Consider the following 19,622-nt stretch of genomic DNA (forward strand, 5'->3'; position numbering starts at 1 on the left):
CCTATTTCATTACACAAAGCACAAACATTATATATTTGGTTAGTGGTTTGAACATTACCATCATCTATGGCGTGCACTTGTGGTCGGATAGTGGTTGGTCGGGCTCTCCTTGAAGCTTGGGCCTTCCTTTTTGATGTAGTTGCCATGCTTTCCAAAAACTCCCAATCTTCATTCTCATAATTCGTTCCAAACGTCCCTCCGGTGATAGACATCAAATCACGTGCATCTTCGGCACTCAACCCCTCATGAAAGGCGTTCATCAACTCCCATAACTCAATTCCATGATGAGGGCAGTTTTTAATCATCATGTTAAAACGCTCAAACGCCTCATGGAACATCTCACCGTGTTGTTGTTGAAAGCTTCTCAATCCCTTCCGCGCATCATTAGTCTTTTGGGCGGTGTAGAATTCATCCAAAAAGGTTTGTTGCATCTCCCCCCATGTATATATTGATGCCGAAGGCAAAGTGTAGAACCACTTCTTTGCCTTATCCTCCAAAGAAAACTGAAATAAGACCAACTTGACTTCATCGGCCGAAAAACCTTGACTCCCAAAAGTGTTGCAAATTGAGTCATAGGCCTCTAGATGGAAATACGGCTCCTCCGTTGCTAACCCTTTGTACTTCGGTAAACTTTGCAACGAGTTTGTTCTTACTTCAAAAGTTCTTCCTTGGTTGTTGTGAGGGATAACCACCGGTGAAGGGTTTTGAGTAATGATTGGCCTGAAATGTGCCTCTATTCCCCTTGCTTGTTCCCTAAGATGCCTTCTTGGAACACCCAATCGGGCCCTTGGACGAATAGGACCCATTGGTCTTGGTATAGGCCCTTGTGGTGCAATTGGTTGTTGGGGCATCGGTGGGTATTGATTTGGCCTTTGAAATTGTGGGTATACATGTTGTGGCCTAACTTGTTGCAATGGAATAGGTTGTTGGATTGTTGGCCCTTGTGGTCTTGGCCGAATGTGTTGCGGTATAAGTTGTTGTTGTTGCATTCCACCAACACTCGCCATCCCTTGAGATTGACTTTGAACATACCCAAAATCCCCTTGATCACCATAATCTCCATAACCGTACCCATCATCTTCATACCCCTCAAAGTCTTCGAATCCCTCATCATAACCACCCCCTTGAATTCCTGAAGTTTGCCCAAATGGAATGGTCGAATACTGAAAACCCGACTGTTGTTGTTGTGGTCTAAAAGATGAAGTCGTATGCACGATAGTTGAATTGGGTGCAATGGTGAAGGTAGATGATGATTGACCCGTAGTTGGGGGAAAGAAGTGAGATAATGGTGGGATTGTGGTGGATGGATCGTAAGTGATGGTAGGCTCAGTTTGAGTGGTGATTGGTTGAGTGGAGTTGGTTGGTGTAAATCCAGCAGTGGTATTAGGTAATGTAGTGTTTGGTGATGGTTGGGTGGAAGTAGGTATAAAGGATGAGGTTGTTTGACTGGTTGTAGGTGGAATCTGAGAATCAGCCATGATGTTTCTCGGTGTGATGGGTGAAGTGGGTGAACCAATGATTTTGTTTTCTCTCACTAAAACTCGGTTTTGTCTTAGCGTTCTTTCAATTTCCGGATCAAACGATAGCGGTGATGACCTGTTAGAGCCTCTAGTATGCATACACCTCAAGTACCTGCACACTAAACACAACCAGCGTAAACCCGAAAATAACAAACAAAACTATGAAATTAACACACGTTGCGCACTACTCCCCGGCAACGGCGCCAAAATTTGACGTGATGTCGTGGGTCACGCAAATTTAATCCCTAAACAACTGTAGTTAGCGGTAGTAGGGTATCGAACTCAAGGAGTATGTGGAAAATGTGTTGATTGTATAGCTTTATATTTAAACTAAAATTAAACTAAATTGCAAAAAATTAAAATTCAAGATTGTGGATTGTTGTTTTTAGAAAACTAAATTAAGAACTAAGTCAAATCAAAGTTGGTTTTAAACAATTAGGAGAGAACAATGATCACCCTAGGTTTCAGTTTCTTTAAACAGTTGTGTGCAATTTCACTAGAAAGAGTTACATAGACATAACTCGTGTATATGTGACTGAAGTGATAAAAGGGAACAAAGTACTCGGATTAGATAACGCGAGGTTGTTTCCCGATGACCTATTAACCAATAACCAACCCTAACCCTTCCCGTGATATCTCGGTTGCCAACGGCACCAAGAACGTACGATCGAGACTAGAAATTGTAATACGGATTAACACACTACAAACAATCAAACATACACCATGACATTCAAGCAACGCAAGATATCATTCTAGAAATGCAGAAATTAAACACACAAAAGTCTTAGAAACATTCACCTAGGATGATCACCGAAGAGTTTAGCCGGACATGGCTCGGTGAATCATCATCAACATCAATCTAATGTTCATACAAATTAAAAACACAAACCGAATGATTGGAAATGTTCACCAAGCAAGCTAGTGCTCTAAATTCGCCCCCAAAGTGTCCAAGAACCGTCAATGATGAGATAATACCAAAAGACACACCTAAACCGATTAAAACATGGCAGTTACATATTTTCCGTACAGGCTCCACCGTAAATTACGGCTCCACCGTAATTTACGGTGGACAACTTTTTGTTACGGCTTGACTCTCCTGTGTTACGGTGCAGAAAACAACCAAATCCATGTCTACCGTAAATTACGGTAGGACCGTAATTTACGGTACTCAGCAACTTTATCTCCTTTGTTTTGTCTTTTGTTCTCCTCTCGACCCGTTTTCCACCAAAGCCTCCAAAAACTTCTTTTGATCCATCTTTTCACTCCTAAATCGTACCTGAAACATAAACATCGTAGTTATCTAATTCAAGATAATTACACGGCTAATTTGAGGATTATTTCATATTTTAACATGCTTAAGGGTTGTCCAAAGGACCACCCGTCACTTACCTTGATCGCGGGGGTATGCCTTGGAATGGGAAACACGGGTATAACAGTATAATATTAACTTAAGCATATCACGAAGTTGAAAATTGAAAGTTGAGCGTTAAAGTTTAAGTGGACAAACATATTGGCAATCGCATAGACCAGTTTGATTAGGCTCGTACTGAAAAGTGTTCCTTAGTCTGCCTGAGAACGAATTTTGATCCCATTTGCAATTGTAATTGTATATTATGGTAGTTGTTTATATTTTGAGTTTTTATTTGTTTTAGTTCTTAAAATTTAAAAAATAAAAAAAAATAGAAAAATTCAAAAATTCAAAAATAGTGTGTTTATTTGTTTCTCTTAAAAATTAAAAAAAGGTAACCGTTCTTGAAGATTTGACTGATCATCAAAAGTTAAAAGAATTTAAATTGTGAAATTTCATGTACCTAGTGTTCACGTGGTACTCTCCCTGTTGCATAAGAAATGTTTGCTTATGAGTTTGTGAGCATGTGCAGAACTTGATTTCAATCAAGAACAGGGGTTGATGAAGACTGAGATGCTGTTAGTTGCTGAAGAAGTCCAAAGCATCACAACAACAAGATGTACCTGAGTCAGAAGAACCGGATACGAGACGTCGTCTGACAATGAAAGTGCATTTGAAGAAGTACCGTGAACCTGCTTGAAAAACAAAGACTGAATAAGAAAAGAGCTGCTGAGAATCCTCCTCTCACATTCTTTTGACAAGATTTTCAAGCAAATGCTGATCGAGATCCTGATATGAAGCTAACCACAAGAGCTGAAGAAAGAGAGCCAGTGCTGAGAGTTCAGAAGTCAAGAACTTCCACATCATCTGCAGCATAGCATCAACCATAGATTTCGTTGAAGACGTTGCTGAATTCAAGTTATGAAGACAATTTGATGGCATCAGTCTAGGGGGAGATTGTTAGGCCCTAAAGTGTGAGACTGACGCATCAAATTAGCACAACGGGCTATGGTTACGAACTGGGCTTTACCGGGTTAGTTTATATTAGGTATTGGACCTTTATAGGTCACTTGGGCCAAGCTTTAGGCCACGTGGGCCAAGCTTTAGGCCATGTGGGCCAAGCAGGCCCAAGGGAAGCCCATGTAGGAACTTGGGCTTGAGTTAGTATATAAACAAGTTTCTAACTTGTTTTAGGGTTTGATCTTGATAGTTACAATTTCTCTAGAGAGGGAGGCAGAGGATTTGATTAGTTGCGAGTCACCCAATACTTATTGAGACCAGCCGATTGCGAGTCGAGACAAAAACAGCCCAACTCGAGACTTGACTCGAGACCTTCAACCGTTGCGAGTCGAGACCAAAACAGGACAAGCCGAGACCTCTGTTGTTGCGAGTCGAGACCAAAACAGGACAATCCGAGACCTCTGTTGTTGCGAGTCGAGACCTGCAAAACAGATAAGTGATAAGAACTGTTGACTCGAAATCCCGGATTTTCAGCACTTCCAAAATTCAAAGATTTGAAATCTTTGAATTCTCCTCAATCAGCTCCGAACAATCAGCAAACAGATTTCTGAAAATTATACGATCCAAATCAGTAACAATTTTAACAAAAACACCAAGAACAGATCAGTATAATCGATTCCTTTCACTGCAAAACAATCACCACAAAACCGATTAGTAATATTAGTTTAATCTTGAATCTGAATGATATCAAAACCGAACCAAGAATGGTTTCTTGGCTCTGATACCAATTGTAAAACCCGAGCAGGATCAATCAATGATATCAATAATATCTTGTGAAAGCGCGGAATTCAGTCACAAGACGATTCAAGATTAAACAATAATAATCAATGATAGTTAAGAGTAATCGAAATCACAAACCAAAAGATTCTTGCATTCAACGATGAACGTGGACTGATACAAGAACTACCACAGGGACTCGCAACCGGCTATCCAACCAACAACCTCAACCCTAAGGTTGAGGTTTGTATATATACTAAACACTAGGACCGAAATCTAGGCCCTAAACACTAATGGGTTGCGAGTTCACCCTTACACCCCTAATCGGCCCATTACAAACATTAAGAAACAAAACAAAAACAACCCTTTTAACCCCTGTACTATATTCACCTACATGAATAAACCTTCAGGTTCCAACAAAATTTTATGGAATACAAAGTTAATCTTTCTGTTCAATTTGTACAAGTCCTTTTTACTACTTGCATTCTTGAACCTGTATTGGTTAATGTTATTGTGAATAACATTAAGTCTGAATTTGCCTTTTGCATATCTAGGTTATGATGTGTGTAAAATGCAACATATAAATTACATCAAATAAGGCATAAAACTAACCCTTTTTAAGTACTAATGTTGGAAAAAGAGTGTTTTTGTCTTCCTTTTGTATTTTCAGGATGAAATGAGCTCAAACTCACAAAAGAAGCAAAAAGACAACTAATTCTAGCATAAATACAAGAAAAGGAATAAAAGTAGACTGCCCGGACCCTCAACGGCATCCTCCAAAGCAAAGAAGAGAAAACAGAAGCCTGAACACGCCCCGTGCTCAGCCAGCACAGGGTCGTGCCCAAGAAGCAGCAGAAAAGACAAACTTGTAGAAGCTTCTATTGCCCACCACGGGGCCGTGTCCAGTGAGCACGGGGGCGTGGTGAAAGTACAGCAGGCGCATTAATTGTAATTGCGAATTACAATTAATGAGGAGAGAGAGTGTCAGACGGGCACGGGGGCGTGTCCAGCGGACACGGGGCCGTGCCCAGCCTTCTGTTCAGTCTATAAATAGGAGTGCTTGGTTTCATTCCATCTCATCCCTTGGCACACCACCTCTCTCACACTTCATCCACCACCCACCACCACCATAACACCATCATCCACCACCATCATCCATTGTCCATCGTAGAGTGTGTGAGTCGTCTCGGGATCCAAGATTGATCGTAAGAGTTCTTGACAATCAAGGCCATGTTTGCCTAAGTCTCTTACATCTCTTGGTGAAGACAAGTGTTTAGTATAATACTTTTTATTTTTAATCTTTTGCACTTTTTATTTGGTTTTGTATTAATGACTTCAATAACTAGTTACTTATGTTGAAGGTTGTCACACCCCCAAAATCCACCCGCGGAGTACCACCGCTTGGGAGCGTGACTGACCAGGATCAAGCCATCAATCATATCAAACATAGCAATTAATATAAAAGTAAATAATGTAAATCATCATGACATGGTTGATGTTTCAAAACCAACATCGTTTAAGTAGCGGAAGCAATGTAAAGTAAACCCAAAGTTAAGTTATAAGTTCAATATTGTTCATGATCCATCCGCCACAACGACCTGCTCCGTCCTTGTGCAAGCTCCTATGTGTACCTAAGGTCCTGCAAGGCATGCAACAAATAATCAACAAACTAGTTGAGCGAGTTCACAGAAAGTAAGTTCATAACATGCATAAGTATAGCTAGTGGGGGCTTCCCATACTAGTGTGTACTAAAGGTGGGGGCTTCCCATGTTTCATCCTGGTTAATGAGGGCTTCTCATTAACGGTACTTACTAGACTAACTTCCGACCATGTGTTCTTCTTTACCGAGAACAGGAAGACGTACAGGGTCACGTAGGCTTTACGTGACGTGCCCTTCCCCGAGGACAGTGGTACGCGTGGGGGCTACGTAGGCTTTACGCAGCGTGGCCTTCCGTCCTGGAAGCCAGTGAATGGTATTGGGTTACGTAGGTTTTACGTAACGTGTCCTTCCCGACCCGGGAGACATATGGCAAAAGATCTGGGTTACGTAGGCTTTACGTAACGTGTCCTGACTAACCTGAGGACGATGGTCTATAGTCTGGTATATGCGTAAGTACGAGTAATCATTCTACATTCATCATATCCAACCCAATTCCCAACCCGGGAATCCCATGCCTTGGCTGTGTGAACTCACCTTGGTTTGCTCGGCAGATACACAAGGAATATAAGTAGCAAGTAAATGGTCACTCACGTCCTATCATGGTTATTATACGAGTCAGGTTCGTATATAGCACGTATATAGTAATCACGTATAGTCATGGCAAACATGTACACACGTAAACAGATAGGACATAGCAGGCGTGATCCAATTGTCTAAGTCCAACAATACCCGGCCCAATGACATAAGCAGCCCAATAGCAAAACAGTCCAGATTCTCAATCGGCCCAAATTAGTAAACATATGCCGGTCCAATAACAAACAGTCCACAATTCAAATCGTTGGGCTCAATAGCTTGGGCCCGTAACAGTGAAGGCCCAACAGTGTGCGTGTGAAGGATGGTCTCGACTCGCAACGGGGTTACGAGTCGCAACGGGGATCTCGAGTCGTAACGGCTGGATACGAGTCGCAACAAATGGTCTCGGTTCATCCTGGTCTGGTTACGAGTCGCAATCTGACTCGCAACCGTGGTTGCGGTTCGTGCGGTTTGGTCTCGAGTGGGTACCGACTCGCAACTGGTGATACCGAGTCGCAACCGTGGTGTGTGTAACAGCCTTCCTTAATTCTATCAATTAAACTCCGTGATTTCAGCTAACACATCCAGCAGTTTCGGAAACAGATCAAACACCGAAAATAACAGTTTCATAGCATCTCCAAATCAGCATCATTAACATATACATGACAGCCTCAAGAACACATAATCAGATCATCAAATAGGCCTAGACCGAATCATGAATCATATTATTGAACTAGCATGCAACCTAACCGGTTCGAATCAAACAATAAGTCGAGCATATAACGTAACCGTACATGTTATCCTATTTCGTATGAAATCATGGTCATCATTCACAGAAAACGATTAACAAGAACACAATCAAATAACTCATACCAACCGAATACTAAATCATGCAATCCGATTTATCATGGCATCATATATAATCGAACATGAATTCAAACAAACATACTAACCGGTTACAAGTAACGAGATGTGATCCGAACAAGAAGGGTGATCGGATGGCCTTGTGCCGTCGGTTCCTAAACAAGCCGAGAGAGAGAGAGACGAGATGGAGGAGCTAGGGTTATGTGTGTGTGTTTGTGTTTTGCAAAAGTGGTGAAACAAAACCCCTAATTCGGTTTTGTGTGTTGCGAGTGGGGAGTGGGCCGAGCCCACTCGGTTACCTAATGGACCGAATGTAAGGTGTAAAGCCCAAAGGCTTGCGTGACCGGTTATCGTGTGCAGTTTGGGTTCGGCTCAATTAACATACAACGTATATCACACAATACACATAACGACATCTCATAAATCACGTAATATTCATTAGCTCAAAGTGTCACATAAACACGTAACGTTACATCAAAGCAAGTCGAAAGTTCGAGTTGTCACATTATCCCCAACTAATTGGAAATTTCGTCCCGAAATTTGGTATGCACTCACTGAGGAAGCTAGGTAAACTGTACTGTTCACTGATTTTCCTGGGGTGTCACATCCTCCCCCCGTTGCTCTGGAATTTCGTCCCGAAATTCCGAAGTAGTAGCTTCAGCCTCAGTAGTGGTTGCCTTGTTCCCGAATAACTGGGGGTACTTTTCTGTCATCCTGTCTTCGCGTTCCCAGGTGTACTCTGGGCCACGTTTGGAGTTCCAACGAACTCGGACAAGAGGGATTCTCTTGTGTTTGAGGACCTTCACATCCCGGTCCGTGATTTCTACTGGTTCCTCGACGAACTGCAACCGCTCGTCGATAGTGAGTTCCTTGAAAGGAATGATGAGGTTTTCGTCTGATAGGCACTTCTTTAAGTTTGATACATGAAAGACATTGTGAACTGCCCCGAGTTCAGCTGGTAGGTTTAGCTTGTAGGCTACCTTGCCAATCTTTTCTATGATTTCGAATGGTCCGACGTACCGCGGATTTAGTTTGCCCCGTTTGCCAAAACGAACCACACCCTTCCAGGGTGAAACTTTCAATAAAACCCGGTCCCCGACCTCGAATTCCAATGGCTTTCTACGCTTGTCCGCGTAGGCTTTCTGACGGTCGCGTGCTGCCGCCATGCGTTGTCGTATCTGTGCTATCTTTTCCGTGGCGTCCACTACAATCTCTGGACCCGTAATCTGACTATCTCCCACCTCTGCCCAGCAGAGGGGTGACCGGCATTTACGCCCGTACAATGCCTCGAATGGAGCGGCTTGAATGCTGGTATGGTAACTGTTATTGTAAGAAAACTCCACCAAAGGGAGGTGCTTTTCCCAGCCGTTGCCGAAATCGATGACGCATGCTCGAAGCATGTCTTCTAGCGTTTGGATCGTTCGCTCAGACTGCCCATCCGTCTGAGGGTGATAAGCTGTGCTCATGTCTAATCGTGAGCCAAAGGATTTATGCATCGCTTGCCATAGTTCTGACGTGAATCGTGCATCGCGATCCGAAATGATAGATGTGGGCACCCCGTGCCTCGAAACAACTTCCTTGAGATAGACGTCTGCGAGTGTGGAAAACTTGTCCGTTTCCTTAATCGGTAGGAAGTGTGCAGACTTGGTGAGTCGATCAACTATGACCCATATCGTATCGTTCCCACGCTGGGATCTAGGTAGGCCTGTAACGAAATCCATGGAAATTTCTTCCCATTTCCATTGAGGTATTTTCGGCTGCTGCAGTAGGCCAGCTGGTTTCTGATATTCGACCTTGACTCTCGCGCAGGTCAAGCACTTTCCAACGTACGTAGCGATGTGGGCCTTCATACTAGGCCACCAATAAGTAGTACTGATATCGTGGTACATTTTATCCGACCCTGGATGTACCGAGTAGCGAGACTTGTGTGCTTCATCCATCACAAGTTCGCGTAAACCGCCATAGAGAGGGACCCAAATCCGGCCCGTTACATAGTAGGCGCCGTCTGCCTTCTGTTCCATTTGCTGCCGTGAGCCGCGTAAGGCTTCAGCCTTGACGTTTTCGGGCTTCAATGCTTCTACCTGAGCATTTCGTATTTGTGTAGGAAGGCTAGACTGAATCGTAAGCTGTAGCGCTCGCACGCGCTTTGGTAAAGTGTCTTTCCGACTGAGGGCATCAGCCACAACATTGGCTTTGCCTGGATGATACTTGATAGCGCATTCGTAATCGTTAAGTAATTCGACCCATCGTCGTTGACGCATATTCAAATCCTTCTGCTTAAGAATATGCTCGAGACTCATGTGATCGGTGTAAATCGTGCATCTGGTACCGTACAGGTAGTGTCGCCATATCTTAAGCGCGAAAACGACAGCTCCCAGCTCTAGATCGTGCGTCGTGTAGTTCCGTTCATGAACCTTGAGTTGACGAGAGGCATAAGCGATAACCTTGTCGCGCTGCATTAACACACATCCCAATCCCCGAATGGATGCATCACAATAAACCACGAAGTCATCTGTGCCCTCTGGCAATGAGAGAATAGGTGCACTGCAAAGCCTATCCTTTAGGTGCTGGAAAGCAGTCTCCTGGGGCCCTTCCCAACGATAGGTAACACCCTTCTGTGTCAATAGCGTAAGCGGCTGAGCAATCTTCGAGAAATCCTTGATAAACCGTCTGTAGTAACCTGCCAGACCCAAGAATTGGCGTATTTCCGTTGGCGTACGCGGTGCAGGCCAGTTTCTGATCGAATCTACCTTGGATGGATCGACATGGATCCCATCCCTGTTTACCACATGGCCTAAGAAGTGGACTTCACGAAGCCAGAAGTCGCATTTAGAAAGTTTGGCGTACAACTGTTCCTTTCGAAGGAGTTCCAATATAAGGCGAAGATGCTGCTCGTGTTCCTCCTGACTCTTGGAGTAAATCAGAATGTCGTCGATGAAAACTATGACGAACTTGTCAAGATAGGGTTTGCACACCCTGTTCATAAGGTCCATAAATACAGCAGGCGCGTTTGTTAACCCAAACGGCATGACAAGAAACTCGTAGTGACCATAACGAGTTCTGAAGGCTGTCTTGGAGACGTCCTCATCCCAGACTCTCAACTGATGGTACCCTGACCTTAAGTCTATCTTCGAGTAGTAACACGACCCTTGCAACTGGTCGAATAAGTCGTCTATGCGTGGAAGAGGATAACGGTTCTTCACCGTCACCTTGTTGAGTTCACGGTAGTCGATGCACATCCTGAACGTACCGTCTTTCTTCTTCACGAATAGTACTGGAGCTCCCCAAGGCGAAGAGCTTGGACGAATGAAACCCTTTTCCAAGAGTTCCTGTAGTTGCTTTGACAATTCCTCCAATTCCGATGGAGCTAGACGATATGGTGCGCGAGCTATGGGTGCTGCTCCTGGAGCGAGCTCGATCTGAAATTCGACCTGACGATGAGGCGGTAAGCCAGGTAAGTCTTCAGGAAACACCTGAGGGTAATCACGTACAACTGGAATGTCTTCCAATTTCTTTTCCTTTGTTGAAGCGTCTGAAACAAGAGCCAAAATGGCAGTGTGCCCCTTACGTAAGCATTTCTGAGCCTTCAAGAAAGAGATGATGCCCACCACTGCACCACTCTTGTCGCCTTGAACTTCTAGAGGTTCCTGACCCAAACGAGGAATGCGAATAACCTTTTCGCTGCATAAGATTTCTGCCTGGTGTTGGGATAACCAATCCATCCCAATCACGACGTCGAAGCTACCCAAGGCTATGGGAATGAGATCGATAGAGAAGGCTTGACCAGCTAAGATAAGATTACAATCCTGAACTACGTGCGTGGCTTCTAGACTTTTACCGTTAGCTAACTCGACTACATGTTTGGTGGGTAAAAGTGTTGGTGCACGTTTTAGCAGCTGACACATATTCACAGACATATAGCTTGTATCCGCTCTCGAATCAAACAAAACAGTAACGTAAATATTGTCGAGGAGAAACTTACCCATAACCACGTTGGGATCGTTCACTGCGTCGCCTCGACCTAGTACGAAAGCACGACCACGAGCTTCATTGCCGTTGTGGTTGTTGTTGTTTCCACCGTTGTTGTTGCCGTTGCCCTGATTGTTGTTGTTGCGATTCTGGTTCAACTGAGGGCAATCGCGTTTAAAATGACCTTCAGCCCCACACTGGAAACATCCCCGGTTTCCACGCTGTGGCTGCTACTGCTGCTGCTGGTTCTGTGGAGCTGGTTGCTGAGGCTGCTGATTCTGATTCGCAGGACGGGGGCTCCTACAGTCTTTGGCCTCATGACCCATCTTGAGACACCTTTGACAACGACCCTTATTACATGGGCCGTGGTGATGCTTGTTGCAGTTGTGGCACCTAGGTTGACTACCCTGATATCTCCTCTGCCTGTGACCACCAGAGGATTGCTGACTGGGACTCTGATAGTGGTCAATCATCTGTTGCTGAGCTTGGGACTGAACGGATGCTGAACCTTTGCTGGAATCCCCATCCCACTTTCTTTTACTGTCACCAGATGTAGCAGGAGTAACTGAGGTGGTGACGTTAGCAGTAGCATTAACACGCTTGGGCAGTTTATTCTGATCCACTGCCTGATCGGTGATACGGTGAGCGAGACGCTGAATTTCCTGAATGTTTTCGAGGTTAGCCGACGTCACGTGGCTCTGAATTTCTGGCGCCAATCCCTTGAGGTACAACTCAATGCGCTTGTATGGAGGGTCCACCATAGTAGGACACAGAACGGCCAGCTCATTAGACCGTTTAGTATATGCTTCGATTTCCGATCCAACCATTTTCAAGTTATACAGCTCGTCTTCCAGCTTGTGTATATCTTCCCGCGTGCAATACTCACGCTTGATGAGTTCCTTAAAGTCGTTCCATGGGGTGGCGTTAGCAGCTGCCAACCCTAAGATCTGGACTTGGGCGTTCCACCAAGTCAGTGCTATCCCTTCCAAAGTGCCGGTGGCAAACTTGACCTTGCGAGCCTCAGGGCACTCGCACATTTCGAATACTGATTCTAGCTTCTCGAACCAGTGGAGGAGTCCAACCGCTCCTTCTGTGCCGCTGAAAGAGTTTGGACGACAGTCCATGAAGTTCTTGAAAGTGCAGACTGGCTGCTGCGCGTGTTGACCTATTGTGTACGAATAGGACGAAGTTAAATACGAGAGTTAATGTAGGATCTAAAGATCCTAGTGTGTGCCTATACTGCAGGATATACTACCTGCTTGAGCTGCTGCAACTGCCGCAGCAACTTGAGCTTGAACAAGAGCCTCTAGCTGGGCTTGTGTCATGTTGATTCGTCCAGACATGATCTTCATAGTAACAAGTAGCATACGTAAGAATGGTTCGCGAGTAGGGCGATGACAGAAAAGTGTAGGCATATAGGTGTTCTCATGAAATCAAAGCATGTGTATCTAAGCGTAATGCGAGCAAAGTTCTAAGCAGTTCTAGCAAACAGGCAATAAACATAAACCTTATTACCTAGGATGTCGAGTCTTGCACGTGGAGCGAAGCGTCGTTGTGGATTGTTGAGAGCACTGTTCTGGTTATAGTCCGGTTTTAATAAAAACGTTTTCCCATATTAAAACCAAGTTCTCTATAACCAATGGCTCTGATACCAATCTGTCACACCCCCAAAATCCACCCGCGGAGTACCACCGCTTGGGAGCGTGACTGACCAGGATCAAGCCATCAATCATATCAAACATAGCAATTAATATAAAAGTAAATAATGTAAATCATCATGACATGGTTGATGTTTCAAAACCAACATCGTTTAAGTAGCGGAAGCAATGTAAAGTAAACCCAAAGTTAAGTTATAAGTTCAATATTGTTCATGATCCATCCGCCACAACGACCTGCTCCGTCCTTGTGCAAGCTCCTATGTGTACCTAAGGTCCTGCAAGGCATGCAACAAATAATCAACAAACTAGTTGAGCGAGTTCACAGAAAGTAAGTTCATAACATGCATAAGTATAGCTAGTGGGGGCTTCCCATACTAGTGTGTACTAAAGGTGGGGGCTTCCCATGTTTCATCCTGGTTAATGAGGGCTTCTCATTAACGGTACTTACTAGACTAACTTCCGACCATGTGTTCTTCTTTACCGAGAACAGGAAGACGTACAGGGTCACGTAGGCTTTACGTGACGTGCCCTTCCCCGAGGACAGTGGTACGCGTGGGGGCTACGTAGGCTTTACGCAGCGTGGCCTTCCGTCCTGGAAGCCAGTGAATGGTATTGGGTTACGTAGGTTTTACGTAACGTGTCCTTCCCGACCCGGGAGACATATGGCAAAAGATCTGGGTTACGTAGGCTTTACGTAACGTGTCCTGACTAACCTGAGGACGATGGTCTATAGTCTGGTATATGCGTAAGTACGAGTAATCATTCTACATTCATCATATCCAACCCAATTCCCAACCCGGGAATCCCATGCCTTGGCTGTGTGAACTCACCTTGGTTTGCTCGGCAGATACACAAGGAATATAAGTAGCAAGTAAATGGTCACTCACGTCCTATCATGGTTATTATACGAGTCAGGTTCGTATATAGCACGTATATAGTAATCACGTATAGTCATGGCAAACATGTACACACGTAAACAGATAGGACATAGCAGGCGTGATCCAATTGTCTAAGTCCAACAATACCCGGCCCAATGACATAAGCAGCCCAATAGCAAAACAGTCCAGATTCTCAATCGGCCCAAATTAGTAAACATATGCCGGTCCAATAACAAACAGTCCACAATTCAAATCGTTGGGCTCAATAGCTTGGGCCCGTAACAGTGAAGGCCCAACAGTGTGCGTGTGAAGGATGGTCTCGACTCGCAACGGGGTTACGAGTCGCAACGGGGATCTCGAGTCGTAACGGCTGGATACGAGTCGCAACAAATGGTCTCGGTTCATCCTGGTCTGGTTACGAGTCGCAATCTGACTCGCAACCGTGGTTGCGGTTCGTGCGGTTTGGTCTCGAGTGGGTACCGACTCGCAACTGGTGATACCGAGTCGCAACCGTGGTGTGTGTAACAGCCTTCCTTAATTCTATCAATTAAACTCCGTGATTTCAGCTAACACATCCAGCAGTTTCGGAAACAGATCAAACACCGAAAATAACAGTTTCATAGCATCTCCAAATCAGCATCATTAACATATACATGACAGCCTCAAGAACACATAATCAGATCATCAAATAGGCCTAGACCGAATCATGAATCATATTATTGAACTAGCATGCAACCTAACCGGTTCGAATCAAACAATAAGTCGAGCATATAACGTAACCGTACATGTTATCCTATTTCGTATGAAATCATGGTCATCATTCACAGAAAACGATTAACAAGAACACAATCAAATAACTCATACCAACCGAATACTAAATCATGCAATCCGATTTATCATGGCATCATATATAATCGAACATGAATTCAAACAAACATACTAACCGGTTACAAGTAACGAGATGTGATCCGAACAAGAAGGGTGATCGGATGGCCTTGTGCCGTCGGTTCCTAAACAAGCCGAGAGAGAGAGAGACGAGATGGAGGAGCTAGGGTTATGTGTGTGTGTTTGTGTTTTGCAAAAGTGGTGAAACAAAACCCCTAATTCGGTTTTGTGTGTTGCGAGTGGGGAGTGGGCCGAGCCCACTCGGTTACCTAATGGACCGAATGTAAGGTGTAAAGCCCAAAGGCTTGCGTGACCGGTTATCGTGTGCAGTTTGGGTTCGGCTCAATTAACATACAACGTATATCACACAATACACATAACGACATCTCATAAATCACGTAATATTCATTAGCTCAAAGTGTCACATAAACACGTAACGTTACATCAAAGCAAGTCGAAAGTTCGAGTTGTCACAAAGGTGATCTTTCCTTATCGTTTGTCCGTGGTGTCTTGGCATTATTTTACTGGCTATATAAAATAAAAGATTTTCACCATTCATATCTCCACGGTCTATATGGAGGTATATTGGCTACCTGGTCGGGGGTTAAGGGAACGGTTTGGTAAGGGTCTTGCCCTTGTTCAGCGTTTAGAGGTCCTGCAAGGGACCTGGGTCAAATTTAGTAGGATCTCCTTCAATGCCCATAGGTATTGGATGGCGGGGATCCAAACTCTTTGACCCCCTCATAAGTTAACTACTATTAATACTATAACCCGGCTATTTAGGACTGTATCCCTGCTGACTCAGACTACTTAGCCGAGGGTAACGTCACCGCCAAAAGCGGGGCCTACCATAATTTGCATTAATAACTTAATTCAATATCTTCCAATAATCCAGCCCTTTAGGATTGTATCCTTGCTGACTCAAACTACTGGGTTGAGGGTAACGTCGCCTTCAAAAGAGGGGCCTACTACAATAACTAAGATAATCTCTTAAACAAGTGCAAAAGTGCGAAAATAATCAAAGGTTATACTAATACACGAGTCGGATCCAAGTGATTCATCTTGTCTATCTGTTTTTATTTTTATTTTATTTTTCAGCATTTAGTTAATTTTTATTTTCTTAGTTTAAAATCATTTTTCTAACTTTTTTATTTGATAAGACGTTGAGGATAAACCGGTATTAAAAGCTCTTGTGTCCTTGGACGACCTCGGTATCTTACCAACACTATACTACGTCCACGATGGGTGCACTTGCCCATATGTGTGTTTAGTGTTAGTAAATATCGTGTTTTATAAATTTAAAACTTGGCTAAAGGTGTAAAAAAAGGGCTTAATTATATTATAAAAATATATTACACTACACACGCATCAAGTTTTTGGCGCCGTTGCCGGGGACACAAGGATTTTAAGAAAGTTAGGAATCAATGGCTTAATCATATTTTTTATTTTTCTTTTTAATTTTTTAGGATTTTCTTAGTTTTTCAGCTTCTGCAGAGCTCAGCACGGGTCGTGCCCGCTGAATACGCCCCCGTGCTCAATCATTGGAACTGGCAATCCTGTTTTAAGTCAGACAGTAAGCTGAACACGGGGCCGTGTCCACTCAACACGCCCCCGTGCCCAAGATTCTCTTACTGAAAACAGAACCGTTAGATCCCGGCGGTTGGTAATTTCTGACACAAACATGAGTGATAGTAATTCTTTTTACTTTCGGCACTCTTATGGTATGTGGTGTCAATTATGTGGAGGCGAACATGAAGAATTAAAATGTTATTTTCTAAATTATAGGCCCCACTATATAGACCCACCAATTCCTTATAACCTTTAGAGGGGCGAAAGTAAAAATAAGCACTATCTCTCCCTCGAATGCGCCCAGCCAGATATTCTAGGAGACATGCTCCTTGACGAGTTATTTCAACTAGAAGAACTGATTCTAAATTGGTCAAAAGAACTTAGGAAGGATTTTATTGATCCATTCCAAGACGATGACCATGAGGAAATGTTGGAACCGCATTCCGACAACCTCGTTGCTCCCGAAAATACCTTCATACCTAGAAAAGACTTGGACGATAGTCGTCCCTGTGCCGATTGTGCCGTGAAGGACTCTCCATCGACTTCGTTCGGTGCATACATAGACCTGAGCGATTCGGCATACACCTTCTTTAACGAGAGCCCGGGAAAGGGTTGGACTTGTCCACCTAGAATGAAAATAGGAATTACCCTCACCGACAACCTCTTGCGTTCTCGCCTTAGTATAGGACAATTAAGGTATCTTAGGCACTTTGGGGTTGTTCCAACCAATCAAGAGCCACCCGATACAGGAAGCTCCTTAAAAACTAGACAAACTTCATAAATGATCCCTCGACACGGGGCCGTGTCCAGCCAACACGCCCCCGTGTTCACCATAAGATTCCTTTCTGATCAGTACATCAGAATACGGACAAACTGTGTCAGAATTCACCTGCACACGGGGCCGTGTCCAACAAACACGGGGCCGTGTCCAGGATGCTGTCGTTTTCTATAAATGCAGCCAAGAATTCTGCACATTTGGACCAACTTGGGACAGAGATTTGGAGGAATCTTCTCTCAAACTATCCTAGGTAAGTCTAAAAGAAGGTTCCAACAACCCATCTTGTCCTTTCCTCTTCTAGCCATTTCCTTCTTTTTCATCTTTCTCCAAGAGCTATCATTAAAAGTTTGAATTCTTCAAACTTTATGGTAGGAAACAATGGGTTTTGATCAAGGAATCTTGGTAAAAACATGTTGGGTAACATTGTTTTAAGTTATTAATGTTTAAAAACCCCACATAAGTTCAGAAAATAACTTAAAACTTCAAATTTCCTTGCTTCAAAATTCTGCAGAAAGATGAACACGGGGCCGTGTTCAATGAGCACGGGGCCGTGTCCAGATACTGTTTCATTAAATAAACTATTTTTTCGGTTTATTTTTCGTAGAATGTCGAGCGAAAACAGCGAAACATCATCCGTTCATTCATCAAACAGCCGAAGGGGAAGGAGGCCCTCCGTTGAAGCTACACTTGTGCACTATGTGATAGCATTAAGGGAGGCTCTCGACGAAATGACATCGGTAGAGGAGGTCCTAATTGACCGTATTAACGATCTTACGGTGGGGCTCGAAAACAGCTTCCAAGAAATTAACCTCTTGCACCAGAGATTAAATATTCTTGTAGCACCCCCGATGGAACCAACTCTTCCACAACAGGATTGGAACTTGGCACTCGGGGTTAACAACCCTACCGGGTGGGAAGACTTTCCGGCGGAACCTCCCGTGGAGCCCCAATGAGAGATTCCAGCGGAAGTCGAAACTCCTCAAACTAATGCAAATGAGCCCTCCTTTCTCCTCCCAAGAGAAGTAGAGGAGTGGCTCGCCGACATATGAAGAGGGCCACACCCTGAAAAAGGAGTTTTAAAAAGCCTTATCTAACCAAGATTAGTAGCTCTTGGAAATTTTGCTAATTAAAATAAGACATAGGGCTAGAACTCCATGGTTTAATATTTATGTATTTAGTTTTATGTAATGTCTCTTTATGTTTGCAATGAAATGATGGTTTCTAAAGGTTTGATGGTTTATAACAAATAAAACACACTCGTGGTGTTAATGGATGAAAAAAAGGGAACGAGAAAAATGGCCCCATGCACAAAGAACGAGGCAACCCGACACAAATTTCCTTTACAGAAGGCTCAACACGGGCCGTGCTCAACCAACACGGCCCCGTGCTGAGCCACCTGCAGAAAAATCGCCCAGTTCAAGTAACTGGACACGGGCCGTGTTCACCAGACACGCCCCCGTGTCCAGGCTTCTGTCTCATTTCTTTAATTTCTGTTACTGGCACCTGACCACGGGGCCGTGTCCGGTCCCCACGGGGCCGTGTCCAGACTGCCAGTAACATAAATCTTTGCTTTTTTAACACCACATTACACATCCAATCAACCTAAAAATTTATTTTTGGGACACATTGAGGACAATGTGTAATTTAAGTGTGGGGGGGAAGCTAACACTTTGAAATTTTGCAAGTCCTAACAACAAGCCTTACACAAAACTCTATTGGAACCGCTAAACACCCCAAATTTTTCAAAAATTTTCATTTTTTTCCTACTTGTCTAAAGTTTAAGTTGGGAATCACAAGATTAATAAGGTTATATTTTTATTTACAACCGAAAGCGTCGTGATAACAAGAACCAACATAAGAAAATTATGAAACGGCATAACAAGTCTAGTTAAAATTTGATTATATATACTTGATCACATTGAAAACCCATTCCCACAAAAGTGAGTTTTGAGCCTTTATTGAGCATACAAATTTACATCTTTAGACTAAATGCTCATTTTTCGTTTCCTGTGTGAATAGCCGCTTGGTTCTTACAACTCTAGAACTTGCCACGACGATTCATTCCCGGTCCTTACCAACTTAAACCCAAGTAAGTAAATGATGGAGGCATTAGGACTAACCATTTTTTTCTACACCATTATGTTTCATTTTTTTTACCACCTACCCAAAATCCCCCTAGTTAA

General features: G+C 43.7%; 1 non-coding gene across 1 annotated transcript; it reads left to right on the forward strand.

Annotated features, from left to right (window-relative positions):
* Positions 1-276: 276 nt before the first annotated feature.
* LOC118492819 lies at positions 277-382 on the forward strand. Its single transcript, XR_004894820.1, has one exon. It is a non-coding gene; the product is annotated as a small nucleolar RNA R71 (small nucleolar RNA).
* Positions 383-19,622: the final 19,240 nt, after the last annotated feature.

The sequence above is a fragment of the Helianthus annuus genome, chromosome 5, assembly GCF_002127325.2.
Source record: "Helianthus annuus cultivar XRQ/B chromosome 5, HanXRQr2.0-SUNRISE, whole genome shotgun sequence".
NCBI lineage: Eukaryota > Viridiplantae > Streptophyta > Magnoliopsida > Asterales > Asteraceae > Helianthus > Helianthus annuus.